General features: G+C 48.9%; 1 pseudogene; it reads left to right on the forward strand.

Annotated features, from left to right (window-relative positions):
• The first annotated feature begins 2,496 nt into the window (after positions 1-2,496).
• LOC115374362 (tropomyosin alpha-3 chain-like) lies at positions 2,497-11,391 on the forward strand (annotated as a pseudogene).
• The last annotated feature ends 4,155 nt before the right edge of the window (positions 11,392-15,546 follow it).

Consider the following 15,546-nt stretch of genomic DNA (forward strand, 5'->3'; position numbering starts at 1 on the left):
CTCCAACATCTGGCACAAACTCCCACAGACACTCTAACATCTGGCACAAACTCCCACAGACACTCCAACATCTGGAGAAAGCCTCCCAGAGTGGAAGCTGTTCTCCATATTAAAGCCTCTGGGTTCAGGATGGAGCTCAGAGACGCTCCTGCAGGAGGAGGTGCAGGTGCAGGTGGAGGTGCAGGAGCAGGAGGAGGTGCAGGTGGACCATGTAGTCCAGGTGTTTTATGAAAAAACCTGGGACAAACTGCAAGAGAAGCAAACTCAGCTGATTCTGGATCCTCAGTTTGTCCTGAGTGAGGGGAAAAAAGTCCCAAGAAATCCCATTGGTGGAAAGTTAAACACAGTAACCTTATATACCTCATATAGTGACCTTTTAATTCACTGTTTAAATATCTGTTCTGGCATTTATTCCAATTAGCACATATCAAATCAGATAATGTGTGATATGCATGTGTAAACAGAATAATTCAAAGAACTTGTAATTGACTTTTTTTCTTGTCTTTGTGTGTGTAATCAACTTGTGAATTTTTATAGTGATATCTGACAGTAAAATGTTGACCCCCTTTCCCCTGTGTGTTAAAAACAGTGTTTTTTGGTATTATATGGTCATATAGAGGTGATTTTCAAAACTTTCCACCAATGGGATTTCATGGGACTTTTTCCCCTCACTCAGGACAAACTGAGGATACAGAATCAGTTGAGTTTGCTTCTCTTGCAGTTTGTCCTAGGTTGACCCCAGTTTTGGCCTAAAATGACTGGACTAATGAAGTGCATGTTCTGTGTTCTGTGAATCAAAGAGTGTGAATGAGAGAGGCGTCACTCTGTTCACACACAAACTGAGGCCGAGGAAACAGTCTGACCAGGAGACGCAGCTGCTGAGGGTTTCACTGAGCATGAACTTGATCTTCACACACACACACACACACACACACATACATACACACACACACACACACACACAGCGGTGACCCCAGCCGTGCCTCCGCCTTCAACGTCAGGGATTAATTCGTCACCCATCTGGGTCCTTGTTATGGGGTGGGGGCTGTATGTAAAATACTGGACCAGACAGACCCCATCCACACCCACACACACACACACACACACACACACACACACACACACACACGCCCCAGCCGACCCTCCAAATCCTTCAAATCTCCAGGCAGCACCCAGCCGGTGACCCGAGCCCCCGAGGTCATGAGAGAGAGAGGCTTTAGGGTCTGGGAGGCGTGTGTGTGTGTGTGTGTGTGTGTGTGTGTGTGTGTGTGTGTGTGTGAGTCTGTTCAATCACCATTGCACCTCAAGACCCCCCTCCCCCTCTCCGCCCCCCCCACCCCCAGCCTGTGCTCTTTGTTTTTGGTTGTATTGTTGCTTGTTGGAATTGGCCATGAACTTCACAGTTCACACACACACACACACACACACACACACACACACACACACACACACACCAGTAAATCCCTTCATCAGGCCTCTGCATGCCGGGATGTAAGGCAGTCGGAGGTTTGAACCCTGGGAACCAGACACACACACACACACACACACACACACACACACACACACACACACACACACTGGCCCATCTGATTGCTTAATTGGAGCCAATTAACAAACTGCTGAGTCATTTCCTGTCCAGCTGATTAACTCTCATCAGGGTAAACAAAACATGGCAGCATTGTGGGTGAAGCTGGCACCATGCCAACACCACTGAGCCCTGTGTGTGTGTGTGTGTGTGTGTGTGTGTGTGTGTGTGTGTGTGTGTGTGTGTGTGTGTGTGGCTGATGATAGTGTTGCAGAGTCCAAAACCTCCCATAGGTGTTCAACACACACACCACAGGTCCCTGTAGCAAAATTATAGGGTTATTCTATCATTATTATAGGAACACAGTGTGTGTGTTATAGGAACACAGTGTGTGTGTTACAGGAACACGGTGTGTGTGTTACAGGAACACGGTGTGTGTGTTACAGGAACACGGTGTGTGTGTTACAGGAACACGGTGTGTGTGTTACAGGAACACGGTGTGTGTGTTATAGGAACACGGTGTGTGTGTTATAGGAACACAGTGTGTGTGTGTGTGTGTGTGTGTGTGTGTGTGTGTGTGTGTCCTGGTGATCAGGACCTTTGACAAACTGATCAATAAATGTCTATCTGGACAAACACAGTGACAGACAAATGAATGAAAGCAGGTTCATTCAAAGGCCTTTCGAGGTCTTTGAATCTGCTTTAATCTTTACAGATCAGCCTTTTCTGAAATCACATCGCTATTTTAACTGGATTCTCTCTAACTCCTCTTTGGCCCTCCTCCTCTTCCTCCCTCCTCTTCCTCTGTCTGTGTTCTGCTGCTTCGTTTTGCCTCAGGAGACTTTCTGTCAATTTACTGTTTCTGATGTTCTGTGCAAATAACATTATTCTCATTCATAATCTCAGCAACGTGTGTATGTGTGTGTGTGTGTGTGTGTGTGTGTGTACCTGAGCAGAAGAGTCCCGGCAGCAGCAGCAGCAGCAGCTTCATGTCTCTTGCCGGAAATCCAGATGCAAAGAAAAAGTCCCAAATTTCAAATGAAGACCATCCGCCTGCACGAGCTTCCTCACAAAACCAACTGCTCTTATAATAATCTGCCAATAATCTACCAATAATAATAATCTGCCAGTAATGTGTAGAGATCCAGTGGCGAGCAGGAGCAGAGCTCGTCCCGTGTGTGAGCCCCGCGGAGTCTGGAAGCAATCTGAGCGGAGGAGCGGAGCGGAGAGGAGCCGGGGCCGCGGGGGGGCCGCGGGGGGGTCCCGGGGGCGGGGGGAGGGGCAGGGGGAGGGGGGGCAGAAACCCCAGGGGAGAACATCGAGCTCTTCAGATCATCTCTCTGCTTCCGGTCCTGATGGAACAAACTGACACTTAAATGAATGAGCAAGTAAATAAATAAGTAAACAAGTAAACAAGCTGCCAGTAAATGAATGAATAAACTACAGAAATTAATATTTTTGGTGCGTCACAGTTTGTTTGTTCAGGATCAGCTGATTGTTTATATTCACTGGTTTAGACGCACGAGCCAAATGAACCCTTTGAGTCCTGAGCAGTCACTTTATGTCACTCAAAAACGTAAATAAATAAATAAACCCGAATCCTCACTATGATGACGCATGCGCACACACGCACGCGCACACACACGGTAAGAATGACACTGCAAGTCGTGTATGGACTCCGACCTGAGAGGAGATATGTAGCCTATGTTATATATCACAGAAAGATAAATGAATACAGTCAGCTGACCTTAAAGTATTTTTCAGTCTTTTTAAGTTTTTGATGCTTTCTTAGGCTGTACGCTCCTGTCAGTCAGTTGTCATAGTAACGGCGTGGCCCCGCCTGCGTCACTTCCTCTGGAGGCTGACAGTCCAACTCGTCCAACTTTTGGTTTAATCCGGTGCGGAGAGTTGAGCAGCGACAGCCCGCCGCCCGGCCCCGTCCTGCCCGCCGCCCGGCCCCCGTCCTGCCCGCTGCCCGCAGCCCCCCCGCAGCGTCATGGCCGGAGTCAACAGCATCGAGGCGGTGAAGAGGAAGATCAAAGTCCTGCAGCAGCAGGCCGACGAGGCCGAGGAGAGAGCTGAAGTCCTGCAGAGACAGGTGGAGGAGGAGAAGAGGAGCAGGGAGCAGGTACACACACGCACACACACACACACACACACACAGAGACGTGTGTTGATTCCAGCAGGGTTATGTGACATCGACCATAGTTCCAGTGAAGTGGGTTGGGAGTTGTCAGATCTTCAGCTGCTGGTTCTGCAGGAGAACCATGGAACCCTCATGCTCTTGTGACCAGCATTCATCATTTAACTGGAGAACTGTGTGGACGCGTGTGACATCACAGCTGATGATGTTGTTGTTGTTGTTGTTGTTGTTGTTTACAGAACACGGTAAAGCAGAGTCAGAGTTCTGCTGAATATCAACTCTTATGGACTGCCAACTGTCCAATCAGATCACTCGGTTTTATTCTCAATCAAAACACACCTGTTCCAAGTATCTTCATCTAACAGGTGTGTTTAGGTTCTGGAGCTGATGGAGTCCTGCCAGGCCAGGGCCCAAATCAAACCAGCAGCTGGATGTTGTGCCGAGGCTGCAGGCTCTCAGAATATTCCCACTGTGAGGTTCTGGATCAGAGATCCTCAGCAGAGTGGATCTGATGAGCGTCTGGAGCGATCCCAGGTGAAGTTCAGTCCGTGTGCTGCAGGTGTTACAGACGGGACAGGCCGTCATGGTGTCAGCGCACCACGGCCCTAAAAACCACTTAAACCTCTGAAGAACAGGAACCTTTAGGCTGCCGAAGCTCCAGGCTTTTTTTCTTCTTCTTTAGTTGCACATAAGCTGCTGTATCACAGCTGATTATACCACAATATATTAAATTACAGTTATATGACGATATGCTATTATACTACAATATACACCATTATAATACAATTATACTACAATATACACCATTATAATACAATTATACTACAATATATGACATTAGAATCAGAATCAGAATCAGAATGCCCTTTATTGTCATTTTACAATAGTAGAATGAAATTGCAGCAACTCCAATTTCAGTGCAGGACAATATAACACAACAATACAAAATATAAAATATATAATTTATAATGATTCTGATTCTGAATATGACATATCAGTGACTTGGCTGCATTGTCATACCATTATTATCACAGTATCTAACATTATGATGTCCTGTGTGTTTACCTCTGATCATCATGGCCTGCTGTAGTTATACCACAGTTTAATATCAATAATACTAAAAATAATGATGATGCATCATAGAGTTTAACAAGCAGTACTGCAGTTCTTCACTCTTAACATACTGCAGTACTGCAACTGTGTGTGTGTGTGTGTGTGTGTGTGTGTGTGTTGCTGAGGGGGGGGGCGGGGTTTTCTTTGTGTTTTAAATATGACACAGTTTGATGCTGGTCTAACAGCCCTAATCCCTAATCCCTAACCCTAACCCTAAGGCTAACCCTAAGCCTAACCCAGACTGTACCCGGGGTACCCTTCCTCATTTTTCTGAGACGGGTCAAGTCAAGTTAAGTCAGTTTGTATTTTTACAGCTCAGTACCACTAATTACAAATTTGTCTCAAGGGGCTTTACAGCAACAACATCACCTGTCCTCAGAGCGTCACGTCGAATGAGGAGCGACTAAAAAAACCTTCAACAGGAAGAAGCTCAGCGGAGCAGCCGAGGAGGAAACTGATGAGACTCATAAAGAATGTGATGAGGAGGATGCCAGGTGGTGCCAGGTGCACCGGAGCAGCCTGGGACCACATGACCACCATCACCATGGAGACCTGGGTGGAGGACAGACGACACACACACACACACACTCACACACACACACACACACACACACACACACACACACACACACACACACACACACACACATGCTGGAAACCAGCCCGCTAAGCAGCACAAGGCGATGAAGTGCTCAGGGAAGAAGCAGCTGTTTGTAGGTTAAAGTGGAAAGGTGAGTTTGGAGTTTGGATTTGAAGGCTCAGCAGACTCAGCAGGTTATTCCATCAGAGCGCGGCCCGACTGTTACCTCTGCATCCTGAGGGCAGACAGCTCCACATGGAGCAGAAGGTTCAAGATATGAGGGCCAAGCCCATCCACGATTTTCTAAGTGAACAGAAGCACCTTAAAGTCTGATCTAACATGGAGAGGAACCCAAAGAAGGGAGGCAAGAACTGGGGAGATGATCAAATTTACCTGTTTCAGATGTTATTCTAGCAGCAGCGTTTCGGTGCCGGCCCGTGGCACACCTGAGCACATTACCTTAAACACGTCTGGCTGAAACAAATGCATGTTTTAAATTCTCTGCATCAGCCGTGGACAGGACGGACTGGATTTTTGCCGTAACACGAAAATGACAGGAGGCGGTCTCTGATTTCTTTAATGCACCTGTCGCAGGAGAGGCAGGGATCAAACCCAACACCAACACACCTGTCGCAGGAGAGGCAGGGATCAAACCCAACACCAACACACCTGTCGCAGGAGAGGCAGGGATCAAACCCAACACCAACACACCTGTCGAGCGTCACTGTTACTGATCAAATCGCTGTCTGTGTCCGGCAGGGCCAGAAACCTGCACCTCAGGTCTGAGTTTAACAGCAGGAGGTTTCGTGACAGCCAGGCAGGCTTCTAATCCAGACACCTGTGTGGGATTATCAGCCCATTTAGGCACATTCAGCTGAGTATCATCTGCATAGCGATGGAAGTTTATTCCATGACTGCGTAAGATTTGGTCCAGTGGGGAAATGTCCAGGGACAGAAGAGGAGCCTGCTGACTCACAAGGCCACAGGTGTCACCTCACCTGTCTGTTAGCAGCGCCCCCTACCTGCTGACTCCAACCCCAGCCCTGTTTCTCCAGGCGGAGGCAGATGTTTTATCTGTGAGTCGCCGCCTGCAGCTGCTGGAGGACGAGCTGGACCGAGCCAAGGAGAGACTGCTGACGAGAGCGAGAGGTAACCAGCACCTACCTGTCCACACCTGAGAGCCCACACACACCGGAGGCTGAGCTCATCCCTCTGTCTGTGTGTGTGTGTGTGTGTGTATGTGTGTGTGTGTGTGTGTGTCTCAGAGGGATGGAGGTGATCGAGAACAGAGCTCTGAAGGATGAGGAGAAGATGGAGCTGCAGGAGCTCCAGCTGAAGGAGGCCAAACAGATCGCTGAGGAGGCCGACCGCAAGTACGAGGAGGTGAGAGCACGCGTGCACTCACACACACACACACACACACACACACACACACACAGTTATTTATTAATCCATCTAAAACCAAAGATGGTCAGACATTGACCCTAACGCCTGAAAATCAGGCCAAATGTGTGTGTGTGTGTGTATGTGTGTGTGTGTGTGTGTGTGTGTGTGTGTTGTGATTGACAGGTGGCCCGTAAGCTGCTGATAATTGAAGGAGAAATGGATCGAGCTGAAGAGAGAGCCCAGCAGGCTGAGAGGTTTCCCACGCGCGCGCGCGCACACACACACACACACACACACACACACACACACACACACACACACACACACACACTGACACACACACACACACACACACACTGACACACACACACACACACACACACTGACACACACACACACACACACACACACAGTACAACACATTGTTACACTGCTACATTTATGTCATGAACATCAGTTTAATTTGGCATGAATATTTGCTGTTTCCATGGAAACATGTCATCTGTCTGTCTGTCTCCCCGTCCGTTTCCATGGCAACGCGGCGTCTGTCTCTCAGTAAGGTCCGCAGGTTGGAGGAGGAGCTGAGGAGTTTCGACCAAACACTGAAGAGCTTGCAGGCGTCTGAGGACAAGGTACTGGTCACGTGACCTCACAGGGCGACCTCTGACCTCAAGGGGGGAGGAGAGATGTTCATCGTGTGTGTGTGTGTGTGTGTGTGTGTGTGTGTGCAGTCTGGTCCCTGATTGGCTGTCTCTCTCTCTGTAGTATTCTCAGAAGGAAGACCAGTACGACGAGGAGATCAAAAACCTGAGGTTCCTGTGGGTTCCTGCAGGTTCCTGTGGGGTTCCTGTGGGGTTCCTGCAGGTTCCTGCAAGTTCCTGTGGGGTTCCTGCAGGTTCCTGCGGGGTTCCTGCGGGGTTCCTGCAGGTTCCTGCTAGGGCTGCACAATTAATCAAATTTTAATCGTGATCACGATTTTGGCTGTCACGACGGCTCTGCTGCCTATCTAATCAAGCACTTTCTCAGCCAGTAGTCAGCCAACCACCAGGGGGCGAACGCATGGTTAGGGCTTCATTAAGCTGCCTAAATAACAAGCGAGTGCACCTGCAGCGGCAGCCTCAAGTTACTCGTGGACTGATGAGAGCGAGTCATATCGGGGGAAGAAGGGAGGCTATGGCAGTTCCTGCAACAAGTTCCCCGTCAGAGAGGCTCCTCAGGGCCGCTCACACAGGGCTGTTTGCTGCGTATCGTACTAAAACAAAAATGCCCCCCTCCCCAGTCCCTGGCTGGCCTGCACTCACATTACCTAAAGCCCAAACGCAACGATTTCCCCTGGTATGCACGTCATCACGTTGAAATACGACAACAGGCATGTTCCGACGTCATCATAAATCAATATAGTTCAAATACATTCATCATGTCTTCCTTTAACTAAAAGAGGTTTTTGTTTCTTTTAATCAGACACAGGTTAAGGGATGTTTATTTACTTTGACAGTTTCAGAGGTAACTTCCTCCTTCAGAAAGGTCCAACTGACAGCCGGAGCGGCATGTCAGCTGCTGCTACATCCAACCGGGTGGTGGCGCACACCTGCCGGCCCACCTGATGCCGGCCTGATGCCGGGCCACGCCCACCCGGTCAGGTCTGCCAGATCTGACAGGTGCGCGGCGCACACAGACTGCCATATATACCTTTCATCATAAATCAACTTTTGTTCATACGCGGTTGCAGCAGCACCATGGACAGCGACACAGACAGCATGGCTGATTATTGATTGCGCGACGCGGCCATTTGCCAGTAATCGCCGCGCATTAAACGATTTTGCGGAGGCAGGAGGAAAGTTGCATGATTTACATCGTATCCATGTTCGCGCTGCGTGTGTGACTGTGCATGTGCTCATGCATGAACGCCCGTACCGTGCTGGAGCACACCACACCCCCTCCCACCGTGACAGAGTGGGGGAAGTTTTATTATTAAGCATTTATTCTTATTTAAAGTTTCATTTTGCACTGGAAACTGTTCATATATTTTTTGTTTAAAAGTAGTGCAATAACAATACTTGATGCTTTCCCTAACATGAAGAATAATCGTGATTACAATATTGATCAAAATAATCGTGATTATCATTTTGGCCATAATTGTGCAGCTCTAGTTCCTGCAGGTTCCTGCAGGGTTCCTGCAGGAACCCCACAGAGTTGGCTGAGTTAGCTAGACGTCGGGCAGCCCGTTAGCTGTTAGTTATTTGGCGTTTTGCTAGTTAGCCCATCAGCTGGTTAGTTAGGAAGGTAGTTAGGGTTAGTTAGCTTGTTAGCTAGCAGCTAGTCAGCAGCGTAGCTCCAGCTGCACTTTGAGGAAAAAATCTGGTGTTTCAAGGTTTTAGGTGCATTAAGTTTCAGATAGAAGTTCCTGTTTCTGTTTTATTACTGCTGACTGACTTCCTGTCTGCACCTGCTGACTTCCTGCCTGCACCTGTTGACTTCCTGCCTGCACCTGCTGACTTCCTGTCCTCCAGGCCGAGACCAGAGCTGAGTTTGCGGAGCGCACGGTGGCCAAACTGGAGAAGAACATTGACGACTTGGAGGGTAGGTCTCTAACCCTAACCCTAAAGTGGAACCAAAGTGGAACCAAAGTGGATCAGTGATCCAGCTTCTGAGATCAGATGCTGGATCAGTGATCCACTTTGATCCAGGGGGAAACAGGCTGTCATCATCATCATCATCATCATCATCATCATCATCATCATCATCATCCGTGCTCTCATGGTCTGACTGGAACATCATCTCCGCTGTGTTTCCTGAAGCAGCTGCTGCGCCCCCTGCTGGCTGACATCAGCAGGAGGCCGTCTGCTGTTCAGGAAGTAGTCCTGGCCTCTGATTGGCCGGCAGCAGAGGTCAGGGGTCGCCTCAGTACGCCGTGTCATGTGACGATATATGTCGCCCGACGGTAGAAAATCGTTTATTTCATTGTGTCTCAAATCAGCAGGCGGTTTATTTGGTTTCTGAGGTTCCTGTGCTCAGCAGCAGAACCTCACCGCAGAACGTCTCAACAGTTTGGTTATCAGGCCCTCCGCCTCCCTGTAACCATGGCAACAGCAGCCGTGACCGACTGTTGTTTTGTTTCCAGATGCTCTGACCTCGGCCAGGAACGCCAACGCCGAGCTGCAGGCCACGCTGACCCAGACCATGGAGGAGCTGAACTCCTGCTGAGCCTCCTGGAACTCCTGGAACTCCTGCTCTTCCTCTTGACCTCCAGGATCTCCTGGAACTCCTGCTCTTCCTCTTGACCTCCAGGATCTCCTGCTCCTCCTCCTGACCTCCAGGATCTCCTGGAACTCCTGCTCTTCCTCCTGACCTCCAGGATCTCCTGCTCCTCCTCCTGTCTTCCTGGATCTCCTGCTCCTCCTCCTGACTTCCTGGATCTCCTGCTCCTCCTGTCCTCCAGGATCTCCTGCTCCTCCTCCTGTCCTCCTGGATCTCCTGCTCCTCCTCCTGACTTCCTGGATCTCCTGCTCCTCCTGTCCTCCAGGATCTCCTGCTCCTCCTGTCCTCCAGGATCTCCTGCTCCTCCTCCTGACCTCCAGGATCTCCTGCTCCTCCTCCTGACTTCATGGATCTCCTGCTCCTCCTCCTGACCTCCTGGATCTCCTGCTCCTCCTGACCTCCAGGATCTCCTGGAACTCCTGCTCTTCCTCCTGACCTCCAGGATCTCCTGCTCCTCCTCCTGACCTCCAGGATCTCCTGCTCCTCCTCCTGACTTCCTGGATCTCCTGCTCCTCCTGTCCTCCAGGATCTCCTGCTCCTCCTCCTCCTGCTGCTGCTCCTTCACTCTGAAAGTTTCCTATTTTCTCACATTCCTGCTGTGAACTTCCAACTTTTACTTTGAATTTTGCTTCAACTTCCTGCCGACTGTCCTCCTCCTCCCTGCCGGTGCCATCGCCTCCTCTTCCTCCTCTTCCTCCTCCTCCTGCTCCTCTTCTTCCTGCTCCTCCTGCTCCTCTTCTTCCTGCTCCTCCTCTTCCTCAGTGTTGATGAAGGCCAGACAAGGGGCTGATGGGATGTGTTCTATAAGGGAGAAGTTTAACTGCATGACTTAACGAGCTGTTCCCTCGTTAAAGCTTGTTGACTAACAACTAATTAGCAGCTGAGAGTCTAACGGTTTGTCTGATGGGATGATGACGTCATTATGACATCATTTGATTGACAGGTGTTGTATGGATGCTTTCCTACATATTAGAGTTTGACGATTGCCCAATTATAGCCAAGTTCCTTTGTTTGCCAATGTTTGTTCCTTTGTGGGCGGGGTGTCTGGGGGGGGGGGGGGGGGGGGGGGGGGGGGGTTATCAGCCAATCACAGCACATTCCACTGCCATGGTGAGACCACGGTCCAATGAGAGGCCAGAGGCAGAAGGGAGACACGCCTCCTGTCAGTGCAAATGATTTAAAGTTTATTTTTCTTGCCAATAAATTGAGTTTTGACCTTTTTACAGTGAAATCAAGTGAAAATATAAAGCATGAGGATGTTTTTACCTGGAAGCTTCCAGCCAGTGTTGTCAGCAGTTTGTTATGTCACGTCTCATTGTAATAATCATGACACAAATTGACACAGGATTTTATAAAATAAAGGACCAAAAGTATATCTGCACTCCAGAGGACTGTCTTTTTTGTTTATTCTTTTATTTATTTTTTACTTGTTCACAGATCAGTGTTTTTTTAACTTTATTCTGATGAAGGTGCAAACAACAATCACTGTTTCTCGCACCTTTATCAGAAATAAAGGCTAACAAAGTTTTTGTCGCCACCAGTTTTTTTTCCTTTTTTTCTGTTGAAGTATGAATATGGACAGACATCACAGCACGGTTCCCCTGGTAACAGCACCGACACGGTTCCCCCGGTAACAGCACCAACACATTTCCCCCGGTAACAGCACCAACACGGTTCCCCCGGTAACAGCACTGACACGGTTCCCCGGTAACAGCACCAACACGGTTCCCCCGGTAACAGCACCGACACGGTTCCCCTGGTAACAGCACCAACACGGTTCCCCCGGTAACACCACCAACACGGTTCCCCTGGTAACACCACCAACACGGTTCCCCCGGTAACAGCACCAACACGGTTCCCCGGTAACAGCACCAACACGGTTCCCCTGGTAACAGCACCAACACGGTTCTCCTGGTAACAGCACCAACACGGTTCCCCCGGTAACAGCACCAACACGGTTCCCCCGGTAACAGCACCAACACGGTTCCCCTGGTAACAGCACCAACACGGTTCTCCTGGTAACAGCACCAACACGGTTCCCCCGGTAACAGCACCAACACGGTTCCCCTGGTAACAGCACCAACACGGTTCCCCCGGTAACAGCACCAACACGGTTCCAACACAGTCAGCAGAAAGTCACAGACGAGATGTTGAAGAAAGACGAGAAACGACAGTAAAGGTGATAAAAAATAAGTCTTATGTCTGTTAAAACAGAGGAGACAGAGCTGTGTGTGTGTGTGTGTGTGTGTGGGTGTGTGTGTGTGTGTGGGTCTTGGTCTGTGGCTGCAGTGCCCTCTTCCTCCACCAGAGGGAGCCCATCTGCTCCTAAGCAGACAGAGCTTGAGTAAAAAGGCCACCTATGAACACCACACACACACACACACACACACACACACACACACACACACACACACACACACACGCACACACACACACACACACACACACACACACACACAGCGGGGGGCGTGCGGTTGGTCAGCTGATCAGGTTCACAGCACAGACACACAGATAAGAACAGGAACCTTTATTGATCGAGTTTATTGATCAGGAGGTGAAACTGCTGACTCAGCATCACAGATACACACCTCCAGAAACACACACCTGACCTGTGTCAGTCACATCTACATACATGTGTGTGTGTGTGTGTGTGTGTGTGTGTCTGTGTGTGTGTAAACTTGCAACACACTACCTGCTGAGAGTCAAATAAAATTCAGCGTCAGTCAGTTCACACTCTGCCTCACTGTGGGAAGACACACACACACACACACACACACACAGGCATGCACGCACACAGGCATACACGCACACACACACACACACACAGTAAGACAGTGTTAACTGTCTGTCTCTCAGGTTGTGATGCTGCTGGTCAGGGAGGCGGGGGGGTGGGGGGTCACTGAGGCTGAGCTTCCAGGTGATTCCAGCTCCCAGGCAGGAGGGGTTTGTTTTTTGGAAACTGTTGTCTGGTTCTGTCTGGTTCTGTCTGGTTCTGTGTGGTTCTGTCTGGTTCAATAAGGTTCTATAACATAGGTCGGCAATTAGCGGCCCCTGGGCCACATGTGGCCCGCAAGCAAAAACATCTGGCCCATGAGATTGTTTGAACTAGAGAATGAAAATAAAAAATAAATAAATTATTCTTTTTAAAAATCAGACTGACAGTCTCAAAGCTCAAAGCTTCATTTTTCAGAACAGAAACATTTCAATGGATCTAAATTCATATTTGTTTTATCTGGATACGAGGGTGAATAAACGCGTCAGCGAGCTGCAGCGTGGACGCTTGATGATGTCAGCGGACAGCGCCTGGTGCTGAAAGTCCAACAGTCTCTAAAACACAAGCTGTCACTCAAACAACGGACATCGGCGTCATGTTATTGTGAAAATTAAAATTAAAATTAAAACACATAATAAATTAGCCATTGTTTTGGTTGTGGCCCGCTGTGTGATGGCTTGGAAAACATCTGGCCCGAGGCCAAACTTAATTGCCGACCCCTGTTCTATAAGGTTCTGTTTGGTTCTATAAGGTTCTGTTTGGTTCTATAAGGTTCTGTTTGGTTCTATAAGGTTCTGTGTGGTTCAATAAGGTTCTGTGTGGTTCAATAAGGTTCTATAAGGTTCTGTTTGGTTCTATAAGGTTCTGTTTGGTTCTATAAGGTTCTGTGTGGTTCAATAAGGTTCTATAAGGTTCTGTTTGGTTCTATAAGGTTCTGTTTGGTTCTATAAGGTTCTGTTTGGTTCTATAAGGTTCTGTATGGTTCAATAAGGTTCTATAAGGTTCTGTTTGGTTCTATAAGGTTCTATAGGGTTCTGTGTGGTTCCTGACTTGTTCTGTTGACTTCCAGCTGATTCAAGTCAAGTCCGTTTTATTTACACAGCCCAAATCTGTCCCTCACAGGAACACAGCGTCCTCTGTCCTTAGAACCTCACATCAGAGGAGGAACATCTCCCTAAAAGCCCCTCTAACAGAGGAGGAACCCCCCAGGACCGACAGGCAGGGCACAGGTAAGGTGATGCTGAGGACGCACCTGAGCCACACCCCCGCCATCACCATGGAGACCTGGATGGGGGACAGACGATACTGGCACCCCACGGAGACTCACACACACACACACACACACACACACACACACACACACTCACATGAGACGGGGACGTTCGTCATACATGACAACAAGATAACGGATATTTGGATGTCGATAATCTATAATCTCAGCAGGTGAGTTCTTGGGCCCGCCGCACCTCCACCTGTCTGACCCTCAGGTGAGCTCAAGTCCTTTAACTGATTCAACAGACGAGTGTCTGTCAGCATCACGTCTGACTGTGATCTGTCAGCTGCTCAGGTGGTTTCAGGTGTGTTCAGGTGTGTTCAGGTGTGTTCAGGTGTACTCAGGTGTGCTCAGGTGTGTTCAGGTGTGTTCAGGTGTACTCAGGTGTGTTCAGGTGTGTTCAGGTGTGCTCAGGTGTGTTCAGGTGTACTCAGGTGTGTTCAGGTGTACTCAGGTGTGTTCAGGTGTGCTCAGGTGTGTTCAGGTGTGTTCAGGTGTGTTCAGGTGTGCTCAGGTGTGTTCAGGTGTGCTCAGGTGTGTTCAGGTGTGTTCAGGTGTACTCAGGTGTGTTCAGGTGTGTTCAGGTGTGCTCAGGTGTGTTCAGGTGTGTTCAGGTGTGCTCAGACGTGCCTTCAAACAGCAAAATTCAAAGCAGAGAAGAAGAGATCTGAGTTTTAACTGGACAGGAATTTTCTTTCCACCACAAACATCTGCCCTGTCTACCTGCATGAACCTGTCTACCTGGTTTACCTGTCTACCTGGTTTGCCTGTCTGCCTGTATAAACAAACAAAACAGACAGTCAGTCATTTGCTGGAAATCATCAGGTGAGCTCATGATGTCATGAAGTTCTGTGACATAGGTGCTAGGCCACGCCCACTGCCCCGCCCCTGTTGGAGAGGAGGCGTGGCAGTTTGGCTTGCCCATCATGTGAGGAGGTAAAAGCACATGTATGGTATGATGACAGATCAGACAGAGTTTATTGTTTTTCTCAATAATATGGCAACTTTTATTCAACTTAAAACTTAAAACTCATGTGTGTCGGTCTGTGGTACAAATCCTGGAAACAATGTAACAATAACTGTTTATTTCATAGTGGACATTGAATGTATTGCAGTACCTCTATAATAATGATCCATGTAAAGTAATGTCCCGCTCAGTTCTTCAGCTACAGTCGCAGGGAGAATGTCCCTCTGGGCTTCCATACCTGCAACAGCAGGTTGTTCAGAACAACATTACATGAGGCTGTAATGTTCCATTCTCAGATCCAACACACACACACACACACACACACAGCTGTACAAACAGCAGAGGTCAAAGGTCACGGGTCCATCCTCCTGACTGGATTTATCAGCTGTTTTCCAGCCAATCAGAGGCATGCATCTCTCCCTCTCTCTCTCTCTCCGTCTGTCTCTCTCTCTCTGTCTCTCTCTCCGTCTGTCTCTCTCTCGACCGCTCTTCGTCTCCTCGTGGCTCCTCTTCCTCCTCGGCAGGACG

Source organism: Myripristis murdjan, chromosome 16, assembly GCF_902150065.1.
Source record: "Myripristis murdjan chromosome 16, fMyrMur1.1, whole genome shotgun sequence".
NCBI classification, from domain to species: Eukaryota; Metazoa; Chordata; class Actinopteri; order Holocentriformes; family Holocentridae; genus Myripristis; species Myripristis murdjan.